General features: G+C 42.6%; 1 long non-coding RNA gene and 1 pseudogene across 1 annotated transcript; both read left to right on the top strand.

Annotated features, from left to right (window-relative positions):
* Positions 1-450: 450 nt before the first annotated feature.
* LOC121393105 lies at positions 451-2,284 on the top strand. The gene is made up of 4 exons (XR_005966713.1): positions 451-946; positions 1,717-1,806; positions 1,950-2,044; positions 2,243-2,284. It is a non-coding gene; the product is annotated as an uncharacterized LOC121393105 (long non-coding RNA).
* Positions 2,285-8,985: 6,701 nt separating this feature from the next.
* Positions 8,986-12,078, top strand: LOC108703503 (annotated as a pseudogene).
* Positions 12,079-12,930: the final 852 nt, after the last annotated feature.

Here is a 12,930-nt window from a genome sequence, read left to right on the forward strand (position 1 = left end):
GAAAGAAATGTGATGTTTCTTTTGACAGAGGACTCAGAGCAGCATTACTTTGAGGGGTTACTGGTGTATTTATACAGACTTTCTGATAAAGCTTACTTAGTTTTAGCCTTTCCTTCTGCTTTAAGATACGTACAGTAGAATATCCTGTTCCATTTTACTTGCCTTTCTTCCCTGATTGCTGACCTGCATTTTATTTTATTTTACTTTAAACAGATACAAGTCCTGAAGATACATGGGCTACAGTGTCTATAGAAGCCTGTGTAAGGTATGGAGTAGTGATGGGTGAATTTGTGCGATTTACCGACAGCGAATAAATTCGCAAAACGGGCGCATATAATTCGCGGCAAAAAGTCGGCGGCGGCAAAAAAATTTTTCTGAAAAAACGAACACCGGCGTCAAAAAGCGAGACACCGGCACCATTTCACGAATTTCTCGCCATTTCGCGAATTTCGTGCGAAATTCGCAAATTTTTCGCCGAAACGAAATGGCGCAAATTTGCCCATCACTAGTATGGAGTGAACATTTCAAGTAATCCTAAAACTACTGATAAAGACGCATTAAAAATATTTTATAAGAACAATTGTGGCAATAAGCTCTACAACAGAAGATTGTGATATTTTCGAAAGATGTCTCCTTTAACAAGCCTGCAGCTCAGGGTGTCCTTCTGCTACCTTCTACAGTTCTGGTGCTATAAGCTTCACATGGATTAGCAAAGTCAACAGGTCTGCAGCCTATTGGAGCTTTGCACTAAGCTGGAACAAAAATGGCTACAAAATCCTGCTTTTCACAGATTTCTATTCCTACTGGCTAAATTCATTATTGTAATACTTTGCTTGATGACTTCTTCTTTCTCTCCAGACATCTCAATAATGTTGATGCCACCATGTCCATTATTGATATATCCACGATGACTGGCTTTTCTCCTGATACCGAATCCCTGGATAGAGTAAGTAATTGGGGTTAATGGGTTAGTAGAAATATTAGAATGTGGTAAGGTAAAACACTAACTGTACTTTCACTCTCAGTCTCCCAAAATTATCTTTATTAAGTGTACCACCACTAGTGATGGGCGAATTTCTCCTGTTTTGCTTCGCCGAAAAATTAGCGAGACTCGATCAATTATGACGCCCTCGTCAATTTTTGACGCTTGTATCAATTTTTATGCCAGCGTTAAAGTGAATGGGCGTCCAAATAGTGTTCATGCATGTTGGTTTTGACACAAGCGATTTTTCCGATGCGCGTCTAAATTTTTTTTAACTTTGCCGGTGAATTTTCGTGGGAGTTTGACGTATTTATTCGTTGGTGGCGAAACATGGAAATCTGCCGCAAATACACGCCTGACGAATTTATTCGCCCATCACTAGCCACCACAGCCAGCCATGCAAGGGGCCAGTCAATAAAGCTAATGCCTTGCTGGCAGGATAAAAAAGGAAGACCAGTGGCCTTATCTAATATTACCGAGGGGCTTGGGTGCCAGAGTTTAGAAATCTTGTTTTAGATCTTGTTTTATTATCTTAATTCTTCTCTGGATAATCACCCTAAGGAAAGGGATCCTACTCTACTCTGCAGGCTTGGAGATAAGCTTACCGTTGTGGATGTGGATCATTGCAACATTGGATTTCTAGCAAAGATGAAAACTATAGTGGAGGGTGCACAATTCAAATAGGACATTTTCTTCAACAAGATTGAAAAATGACTTTTTATTGTTTCCCACAGCTAATGAAAGGAGTGGACAAATATATCTCCAAGTATAAAGTCAACAAAGGAGCAAATGACAAGGGAACCCTTATTCTCTACTTGGACAAGGTATGTCTTCTTCTGATACTACAGCTGACCTACATGACTTCCTACATCTCTTACGCCAAACACTAGGGTTCTTTATTAACATTGACATTTCATTTTTTCAACCACACATTACTTGTACCGTTGTTTCCGTCTTTGTGATTCAGATCTCCAACACAGAGGAAGAATATTGCTCACCAATACTTTGAAGTTGGTTTCATCCAGCCGGCTTCTGTGATCGTATATAAGTATTATAATCCAGGTAAGAACATCCATCTCCACACAGCTATAGTATATTACTCACTAGCCTTACTTACACAGGCTTAATTGATATCTCGTGTCTGGGGCATGGCACGAGTGCTAACCTTTCTTAAGTGCTAAAATTTCACAAGTGCTTAGAAATGACAGTTAAACAAGGCAGTTCCATGGAACTAACTCCTATCTCTTCTCATTCCTACAGGTAATTCTGCTATATCCATACACTGCCATATCCATATACTGCAACTGTTTATTCTGGTAATTCTGCTATATCCACATACTGCCATATCCATATACTGCAACTGTTTATTCTGGTAATTCTGCTATATCCATACTTATATTTGTTAACCCCAATAACTTTTGTCTGTCAGGCCTATTCTACTTTAGTTCTTTGATAAATATCTAAAGCACACATCTGTGTCCCCTCCTCCGTGAACAAGAGATATTTTTATAGCCCCAAACCTGGTTCTGGTGTTTGTAAAACTCTGCCCTTTGCTAGCTATTTAATTGATTAATTAGGCTCTGGTTTTCCCAATCAGCTACATATAAATTCAGACCCAGTATTGGGCAGGGTCGGACTGGCCTGCCGGGGTACCGGGAAAAAACCCGGTGGGCCCCAGCCTTGGTGGGCCCCTGGTTTAGTTAATTTGCGATGGCTTAATAAATAATTTATTTTGAACAGTGAGGTCCGTGCAAACACTTATGTAGGCGGCGTGGGCCTAAAATCAGAATTGCATCAGCAAATGATTGGCAGTGGGCCCACCTCCGGCTCCTCCCGCTGACTGTGTCCGTCAATTTGCTTCCGCCCGTTGTTAGCTGCCTGCTGCCAGTACCTCTGGTTGGAGACGAGGCTGCTGCTGATGATTCTGTTACCACGTGACCCTGCTATCCATTCCTGCTGGTGATTGGCTGCACTTCTGCATGAAAAGATTCTACGTTACAGGCAGAGGCACGTAGGAAGCAGCGGTGGAGGGGAGTGAGGAAGAGCAAACTGAGCCTTTCTGCACTGCCCAAGGGGACATGGATAACATAAGTGCCTCATACTACAGTTACTCCGTGCAAGTGTCTGTGCTTCCCTGGCACTGGGATAGGGGAGGGGTTTGCTTTGAGCTCTGGTTTGTGTTTAGGAGCTGTCACTGGTTGCTGGATCATATATCAAGTGTAATAATCCCTATCCCTATCCCTTAGCCCAGAATTCTTACCTCAATCCTGCTCCTAGCAGAACACTGGAAGTTGTAGTTTTGCATGGGTCAGGGATAATTCTAACCGCTCTAAATGCGCCTGCCCTAGCGCTAACCCATTTGTTATACTGAAATATGTTATTACACTCTCTGGCTCGGAGGGATGGAGATGATGTTAAAAGCCAAAATGATGAGTGTATAACGAGGGCTGCTCTATTCGGGTGATACTAGTTGTTGCAGAGGTGACAAAAACCGTGGTGGTATGATGAGCAAGCCCTGCTTTTTCTTATATCCTAACGAGATCACTGATTTATAATACCTCAATTTACTTTCCATTTCCTTACATAGGGAATCAAATACTGGCTATTTGGTAACAGTCACAAATAATAAGGACAGCTGCTTGGATTTGCGGATAAAACCCAGAAGTTCGGCTCTTAAAGTTACAGGAGGCAGCTTTTTGCCACCCCTTGTAACTGGACACTCTCTGCCGTTCTCACCTTGCTTCATGGCAGGAACGGCCCTGGGGGGAGGGCGCGGCAGGGGGGCCCAGGTGCCCATCCTGTACCAAGGCCTGCCGGCGAGTAGTTACACTACTGCTATGATGGAGCGCATTCAGGACTGTTACTGACTGTGGTCATGTGATCTTTACATCAGTTCAGCAGCACCAGCACATGAGAACAGTGTTCAGCTGCAGCAGAGCTGCCTTGGCAGTGGCACAACTCCCTGACCTGATCTGTGCACTGGTACATCATACCTACCTAACTTGAGGACTTTACTGGCTGCACTGATTCTAAAGCCTCCAATTGTTAACCCCTTGCTGCAGCATCTCAGAAGGTGGCACAGGTACTGGTCTAACTAAACAAAAATAGAAAAAAATATTTAAAAAATTCTATAAATGTTCTTTGTGTCAATGTTACTAGGGTGGGGATGAGCAGACAAAGACAGTTGCAAGGGGGTAGTACACCTTTAAGTTAACTTTTATTATGGTACAGAATGGACAAATTCTTATCATCATTTCAGTTGGTCTTCATTTTTTATTTTGTATAGTTTTCTAAAGATTTGCCTTCTTCTGACTCACACCAATGCCTGGTTGCTAGGGTCTGAATTCCCTTAGCAACCAGGCAGTGGTGTGAGTCAGAAGAAGGCAAATCTTTAGAAAACTATACAAAATAAAAAATTAAAACTAATTGAAACATTGCTAAGTGCTGAAATTCCAAACTGGAAAGTTGAACCAATTGCAAATTGTCTTACAATATCACTCTCTGGGTCATACAAAAAGTTAATTTTAATGGGATTCTGTCATGATTTTTATGGTGTATTTTTATTTCTAAATTACATTATTTACTCTGCAAATAGTTTACTCTACCATGTAAAATTTAATTCCTGAACCAATAAGTGTATTTTTGGTAACTGTAATATTGCTGTGTATATTGCTCAGGTCATTTTGCCTGGTCAAAAAGCCAGCACTTTAGGATGGAACTGATTTCAGATAAGCTATGGTTTTTCCAATTCAATGTAACTGAAGGAGTCGTAATGGGATTTTTACTATTGAGTGCTATTCTCATATCTAACAGGGTAACCTTCCCATTTTTCTGCTGAAGCGCTGCTGGGGGGGGGGCCAAGGGAGGTGGGTGGGTGATATCACAAGTACAATGGTGTTGTATGGTACTATGTATTTTGTACGGGGGGGGATGGGCCCTTTAGATGAGGTTTCCTGGTGGGCCCCAGGCACCCAGTCCGACACTGGTATTGGGGATGGCACTCGTGTCTGGGGCATGGCACGAGTGCTAACCTTTCCTAAGTGCTAAAATTTCTCAAGTGCTTAGAAATGACAGTTAAACAAGGCAGTTGGACAAGGCAAAAGGAACCGGATTCCCCTGCAATCAACAGTGAACCATCTGGGATAAGAAGAAAACAGATTTGTTTGTACCTGCTAGTTTGTAACTTCTTACTCCAAACATGCTTTATCCTGCATTTCTCCTCCTTTCACTCTCATGTTTCATAAAACATTTTTCACTACCTCCTCCATCAAATCCCAGTTCTATACAAATCTCAGCTTCTCTACTCTCCTCTCCTTCCATCTCCACACATGAAGTTTATAAAGTTCTCTGTTTAGCTATTCCACAAAACTCCTCCTTTTCATACAAACCAAGGACTTATAAATCCCACTCTCACTTAGTCTTTCTTTCCTTTCTATTACTGGCAGCTGGGGACATTTCCCCAAACCCTGGCCCTTACCCCATCCCAGTTATATCACGACCACGAGCTCCTTCTCTCCGGAGCAAATTCCAACAGTACAGAACTCTTACTCCTATACCCAAAAACCCAATTAATCTTTCATGTGCTCTCTGGAATGCCAGATCTGTTTGCAACAAGCTCACCGCTATACACGACCATTTCATTGCAAATTCCTTCAACCTACTTGCGCTTACTGAAACCTGGCTCTCTCCTACTGACACTGCCTCACCTGCTGCCCTGTCCTATGGGGGCCTACACCTTACTCATACTTACTCATACTTACTCATACTTACTCATACTTACTCATACTTACTCATACTCCCAGACCTGGTAACAGACCTGGAGGTGGGGTAGGTTTGCTTCTCTCTCCCCGCTGTACTTTTAAAGTTCTTCCACCTGTTCCCTCTTTATCATTCTCCTCATTTGAGTCTCACTGCATTAGGCTCTTTTCTCCTGTTTCACTCTGCATTGCTCTTATATATCGACCACCAGGACCAACTGCACAATTTCTGGACAACTTTGCTGCTTGGCTTCCTTACTTTCTTACATCTAACATCCCATCCATCATATTAGGTGACTTTAATATACCCGGTAACAACATTAACAACTCTTCTGTCTCTAAACTTCTTTCACTAACCTCCTCCCTAGGCTTATCTTTGTGCTCAGACTCCCCCTCTCACTCCAATGGTAATGCTCTGGATCTCATATTTACCAGGCTCTGTTCAACCTCCAATTTTACTAACTCACCATTTCCCCTCTCTGATCACAATATGCTCACATTTCAACTCTCACTAACTCCCTCCTCACCCCCTGCTATTCCCCAAACACGTACTTACCGTGACTTGCAAGCTGTAGACGTGTCACATCTCTCTTCTTCCTTTGACTCTCTTCACTCTAACATCTCAGCCATCTCATGTCCTAATGTGGCTACCTCTGTCTACTATAGTACTCTCACCACTGCCCTTAATGAGCTTGCTCCTATAAAAACTAAACGTTCTCGACCCAAACCACTGCAACCTTGGCATACTGCTCATACTAAAGCGCTCCAAAGACACTCACGTGCACTTGAGCGTCGCTGGGGCAAATCCCGTTCAGAATCAGACTTTTGGAGCTACAAATCTGCCCTGCGCTCCTTTAACACCAGCCTCTTCCAAGCCAAACAAACATACTTTACTTCACTCATTAACTCCCTTTCTAAAAAACCAGCACAACTTTTCTCCACCTTTAACACTCTCCTTTCCCCTTCTCCACCCCCTCCATGCACATCTGTCTCTGCTCAAGATATTGCTGAGCACTTCAAAAACAAAATTGACACTATCAGAAGGGACATTACACTACTCAACCCCCCTAGACTTCCACCACCCTCCCTCCACACTCCCCAGACTCTCCTGTGCTCCTTCACCCCTGTCACTGATGAGGAAATCTCAAAGCTTCTGGCCTCTTCTCACCTTACCACCTGCCCGCTTGATCCAATTCCCTCAAAACTTCTCCGCAATACCAATCCTTGTCTAATCAAAGCCTTAACTCACCTATTTAATCTTTCGCTCTCAACTGGACTGTTTCCTTCTCAACTAAAACATGCACTTGTCGCCCCCATTCTGAAAAAACCCTCTCTTGATCCCTCCAATCTTGACAACCTCCGACCTATCTCTCTGCTACCTTTCATCTCTAAACTACTTGAGCGCCTAGTCTATAACCGACTTACCTCATTCCTCTCTGACAATAACCTGCTGGACCCCCTACAATCTGGTTTTAAGCCACAACACTCCACGGAAACTGCCCTGACTTGACTAACTAATGACCTCTTAACCGCTAAAGCCAACAATCATTTTTCACTACTAATACTGCTAGATCTCTCAGCCGCATTTGACACTGTAGATCACCCTCTCCTCCTCCAGTCCCTCCAGTCGCTTGGCCTTCGTGACACAGCCCTGTCCTGGTTCTCTTCTTACATCACCAATCGTTCCTTCAGTGTCTCCTACAATGGAGTATCATCTTCTCCCCTACCTCTTTCTGTTGGAGTTCCTCAAGGCTCTGTCCTGGGACCATTACTATTCTCCCTCTATACTTCCTCCCTTGGCAAATTAATAAATTCGTATGGTTTTCACTACCACCTCTATGCTGACGATACTCAGATCTATCTCTCATCTCCTGATCTCAACCCAGAACTCCTAACTCGCGTCTCCTCCTGCCTGACCGCTATCTCTACCTGGATGTCGCAACGCTACCTTAAATTAAACCTCTCTAAAACTGAAATGGTTCTCTTTCCTCCAACTAACACCAGTAGCATCCCCGAAGTATCCATCATAGTTAACAATTCCACTATCACCCCCTCTCCCCAGGCCCGGTGCCTTGGGGTTATCCTAGATTCTGCACTGTCATTCACTCCTCATATCCAGTCACTTGTTAAATCATGTCACTTCCACCTAAGGAACATATCCAAAATACGATCATTTATCACCCAAGACGCTGCCAAAATTCTTATTCACTCTCTCATCATATCGCGTCTAGACTACTGTAACTCTCTTTTAATTGGCCTCCCCCTCCAGAGACTGTCACCTCTCCAGTCCATAATGAACACTGCTGCGAGGCTCATACACCTCAGCAACCGCTCCTCCTCTGCCTCGCCATTCTGTCAATCCCTGCACTGGCTTCCGTTACCTTTCAGAATCAAATTCAAATTAATGACACTGACTTTCAAAGCACTTCACAACTCTGCTCCACCCTACATCTCTGAACTCATCTCTATATACCCACTCGCTTACTACGCTCCTCTACTGACCTGCTACTCAACTCTTCTCTCATTACCTCCTCACATGCTCGCATTCAAGACTTTGCAAGGGCTGCACCCCTCCTCTGGAACGCTCTTCCACGGTCTGTCTGACTTTCTCCCAACCTTTCTGCTTTCAAAAAATCTCTGAAAACGCACTTCTTTCGAGAAGCCTCCCCTCACTCTGCTTAACTACCAAACGCAACACCACATACAGTACCACATTTCTCACCCACTCAATTCGATCTTGCCCACACCTTGTGTATTACTCCCTTCCCTTTAGACTGTATGCCTATGCATAGGGCCTTCCTCACCTCTTTGTACCTGTATTGATTGTGATGTTTGTTACTCCATATATTCTATATATGTAATTCATGTGATGTAGTTGTATAATCACATTTACTTTACAGTGCTACGCAATATGTTGGCGCTATATAAATACATGTTGATAATAATAATAATAAAAGTATTATAATCCAGGTAAGAACATCCATCTCCACACAGCTATAGTATATTACTCACTAGCCTTACTTACACAGGCTTAATTGATATCTGTATAATTGGTAGGTGCAGATGACTAAGTTGCACAGCTGTGCCAAGTTGCCAGTGTAGGGCCATGTAGTTCAGGGTTTCCCAATGACTCCATACAGAAAAGAACCAATATGACCTAAAGTCTCTATCCCCACAATATAAATGTCCCTTTTATGTCTTGTTCTTACATTATAGATAATCACTGCACTAAATTTTACCACGTGAAGGAAGGCAGGCCCTGCTGGGCAGGATTTGCCAAGGAGATATTTGCCGTTGGGCAGAAGGTAAGTTAGAATCCATGGTGGTGTTTTGTGAATTATTACTTCACACTGAGAACAATCAGGGTTTTTTTGGAGATAACAAGTTGTCTAATTCTGGGCAGTGTCATTCTGTGGCTACTAAAGCAAATAAAGTTCTTGTATAAAAAAGGCATTAACTCAAGGGATGAAACATAATTATGCCTCTTTATAGGTCCCTGGTGAGGCCTCATCTGGAGTATGGGGGCAGTTTTGGACTCCAGTCCTTAAGAGGGATATAAATGAGCTGGAGAGAGTGCAGAGACTAAGTGCAACTAAACTGGTTAGAGGGACGGAAGACTTAAATTATGAGGGGAGACTGTCAAGGTTGGGGTTGTTTTCTCTGGAAAAAAGGCGCTTGTGAGGGGAAATGATTAGACTTTACAAGTACATTAGAGGACATTATAGACAAATAGCAGGGGACCTTTTTACCCATAAAGAGAATCACGTACCAGAGGCCTCCCCTTCAGACTAGAGGAAAAGAAGTTTCATTTAAAGGAACAGAGTAGGGGGTTCATCACAGTGAGGACAGTGAGGTTGGGGAATGCACTGCCGGGTGATGATTCAGTTAATGACTATAAGAGGGACTTGGATGATTTCTTGGACAGACATAATACAAAGGCTATTGTGATACTAAACTCTATAGTTAGTATAGCTATGGGTATATATCATTCATGTGAGTGTATGGAGGGGTCAGTATGTGTATGTATGAATACTGGGTTTCATTTGGAAAGGTTGAACTTGATGGACATTGGTCTTTTTTCAACCTGATTTAACTATGTAACTATAATACTGGATCATTTAAGATGCAGTTAGGGGTTCAAGTTGAGAAGTCTCTCAGTTCCTGGTCGGCAAACACCACTAGAAACCACCCGGTATCTTTCTGATGCTTTGCTTTGTCCTTTTGATTCACAATCTATATATGTCCCATTCTAATGGTATATTTGTCAGCCATGTTATATTCATGAAGTGCAAGGCAACAGATTTTTTGTCCAATATCACCACACTAGAGGTGGACCAAAATGGTGTGTTCCAAATATTTGGACTTCAAACCAGTAATTCAGTGACTTGGGTGGTCCCTGTGAATCCACCAAGAAAGGACTTCATCAAAAGACCCAACACAACCCTCACTCTTTTGAATTTTGCAGTCTGTCCAATATCTGACTGAGCTCTAATGTTTATTCGATCAAGAAGAAAATGTTTTGGCACCAAACACAGGCCAGTAACCCACTGGCTCAAGAGTGGCTGGTTTTCAAATGCGTTGATCCAATTATTTGGACTACAGGCCAGTAATCCAGTGACATGGGTGACCCATTCAAACCCATTGGAGAGCTCTAAAACAATCCTCACCTTATGGCATTTTAAGTCTTTCTGGCATATATCTCACTTAGCTGTAATATTTAACCAAGTAGGCATTTGTTTTCGCCCCATACACAGACCAATAAGCCACTTACTCAAGAGTCAAGAGTAGCTGGTTGGTTGCCATTATTAGCCTGTGTACACCCAACATCACAGGGTATATTGATATAGGATACAAAGTTAGAATGGTCAAGAGATTAGGATTTAAGGATACATTAAGACTCCATGTTTTTCAGTACTGACTTCTGACCCAAAACACCTATTTTTCTTATGTTACAGAGAACTGTTTCAACTTGAGGGTAGAATCACTGCTGAAAGGAGAGTCAACATGGCTTGTGCTCCTGGAGTGGATTTTGGTGAGAACCTTTATTTATTAATAACGCATCCAAACAAGGAGTTACCCTCTTTATGTTTTTGAGGTGAAAGTAAGGTTCTTTAGAGCCAAGACAGTATATCTGTCTATACAAGTAAGAACCAATTGTTTGGTGAGGTGAATAAACAAGAGGATCTTTTCCAATTTGGACACCCACTGGTTGCCTATGCAGACCAATCAGAAAAGACTACATCAGGTCCAATGAGGTACCACCTTGACACAATTTTTAATCCTGGCTCATAGATTTCTGGCCAGGCTACAAGCAGATACCTGTTGGGTAGGCCATGGTTTTAACTCCACACGTGGGACAATAAGCAGCTGACTTGGTCCACTGACTTTCAGAGAAGGGCTAAAAACAAGAAATAATTCTGTGGTATAGAAATATGACCTACACTGTTATAAAGGGGCAACAATTGGGTGCAAAGGTTAACACTGATACCAGCGCTGATTCCAGGCAGAGCACTATCTGCAAGGAATCCGTATATGATAGTCCTAAGTCTGCGTGAGCTTTCAACTTTTTTATTTTCTGACTATATTCATTCCCAGTGTACACGGCTACTCTCACGGAGGTGCAGCACAGTGACAACTTTGACAACTACGTTATGACAATTAAGAAGGTCATCAAGCAAGGTGAGTCTGTGGCATGTTGGTAGGTCAGTGCAGATATTCTGCAGCTCTGTGATCAGAACCCTCACTTGCATGTTCTCTATAATCCTTTAGGCACAGATGAGGATCCTGAGGACAAAACACGCCATTTTATCAGCCATATCAAATGCAGAAAAGCTTTGGATATGCAGCTGAACCGAAATGATCTGATCTGGGGGGTTACTGGTGACCTCTGGTGGCGGCCGGATGGGTAAGTAAAATCATTATTGAATCAAAAATGAAGCCTCATGGGTTAGTGAACTGCCCTCAACACAAACATTCAGAGAGGCAACTTCAGACCAGATTTTATGTCCACACAAACTGCAATACAATAATAAGAAACCTTGTCTTTTAAAACAAATGCCCAATTAACTGTAATGCTGTTTGTTCTTTGTAGCTATTCCTAAATCATTGGGAAGGACACGTGTATCAAGTGGTGGCCCAAGGAGAGCGAGTGTCAACAACGTCAGAACCAGGATATCTGATGACTTTGAGACAGTTTCTGACAACTTGGAGTTTGTTGGTTGTCCCCACTAGGATATCTGATTCCACACCAGCATTTTCCCATCTCCCCAAGTTCTTCTGTGTGATGTTTCATCTTGCAAACGTTGATCCTTGTTTTATATACAGATTCAATAAAACATTTATAACATTCTGGTGGGGATTATTTCATACTTATACATCAGAAGAGATGTGTCAGATAAAAAATAGATATTTTTTCTTTAGAGGTTTTAGCCCTAAAATTAAGCAAAAACTGAATTGCGCTGATTTTCCTTCTCCATGGAGATGTGCGAGGTTCAGTCGCTGAACTATTTGCCACAATATTCACTCTCAGCACACTTGTCAATAGTATCTTGTGGAGGTGAATTTATAGCAACTGAACTGTATTCCGTATTCTTGAAAAACTTCTTCCCAAAAATAAATTATTTGATATGGAAATGGGACATTGCTTTTTCCATTCAAACCAAATCTACAGGGTCTTCCTCAAAGGCTTGGATATTGATCATTGTGACTTTGAGAAGTCAGAATAACATAGTGGAGCCAGCAATATATAACACAGAGGCCCCAGCATTTCACAACATAATGACCCCAGCATTACACAACACAGTGGACCCAGCATTTCATGACGTAGTGGCCCCAGCATTTCACAAAACAGTGACCCCAGAGTTTCATGACACAGGGACCCCAACATTTTACGACACAGTGGCCCCAGTATTTCATGCTTCTGCAGTGATGTGTGTGGTGGGCAGGGGGAGGAAGGAGTGACACGTCAATGAGCAAGGAGTGAGAAAATCCTCTCTAAGAGGGGCTTCTGTCTAGGGGCAGCCAGACAGAAGAGGTATGTGCTTGGTGCCCCCTTATCTTTGTACCCTAAGCAGGTCCCTCTTCTACCTACCCCTAGTTCTGGCCCTGGTGTTATACTCATTTAAATATAGAAGGAACCAGGGCCACTCCTGCCATAAGAAAAGGTGAGAACCTTGCCCCCAGGCGGCAGCA

This window comes from Xenopus laevis, chromosome 3S (assembly GCF_017654675.1).
Source record: "Xenopus laevis strain J_2021 chromosome 3S, Xenopus_laevis_v10.1, whole genome shotgun sequence".
Taxonomy (NCBI): domain Eukaryota; kingdom Metazoa; phylum Chordata; class Amphibia; order Anura; family Pipidae; genus Xenopus; species Xenopus laevis.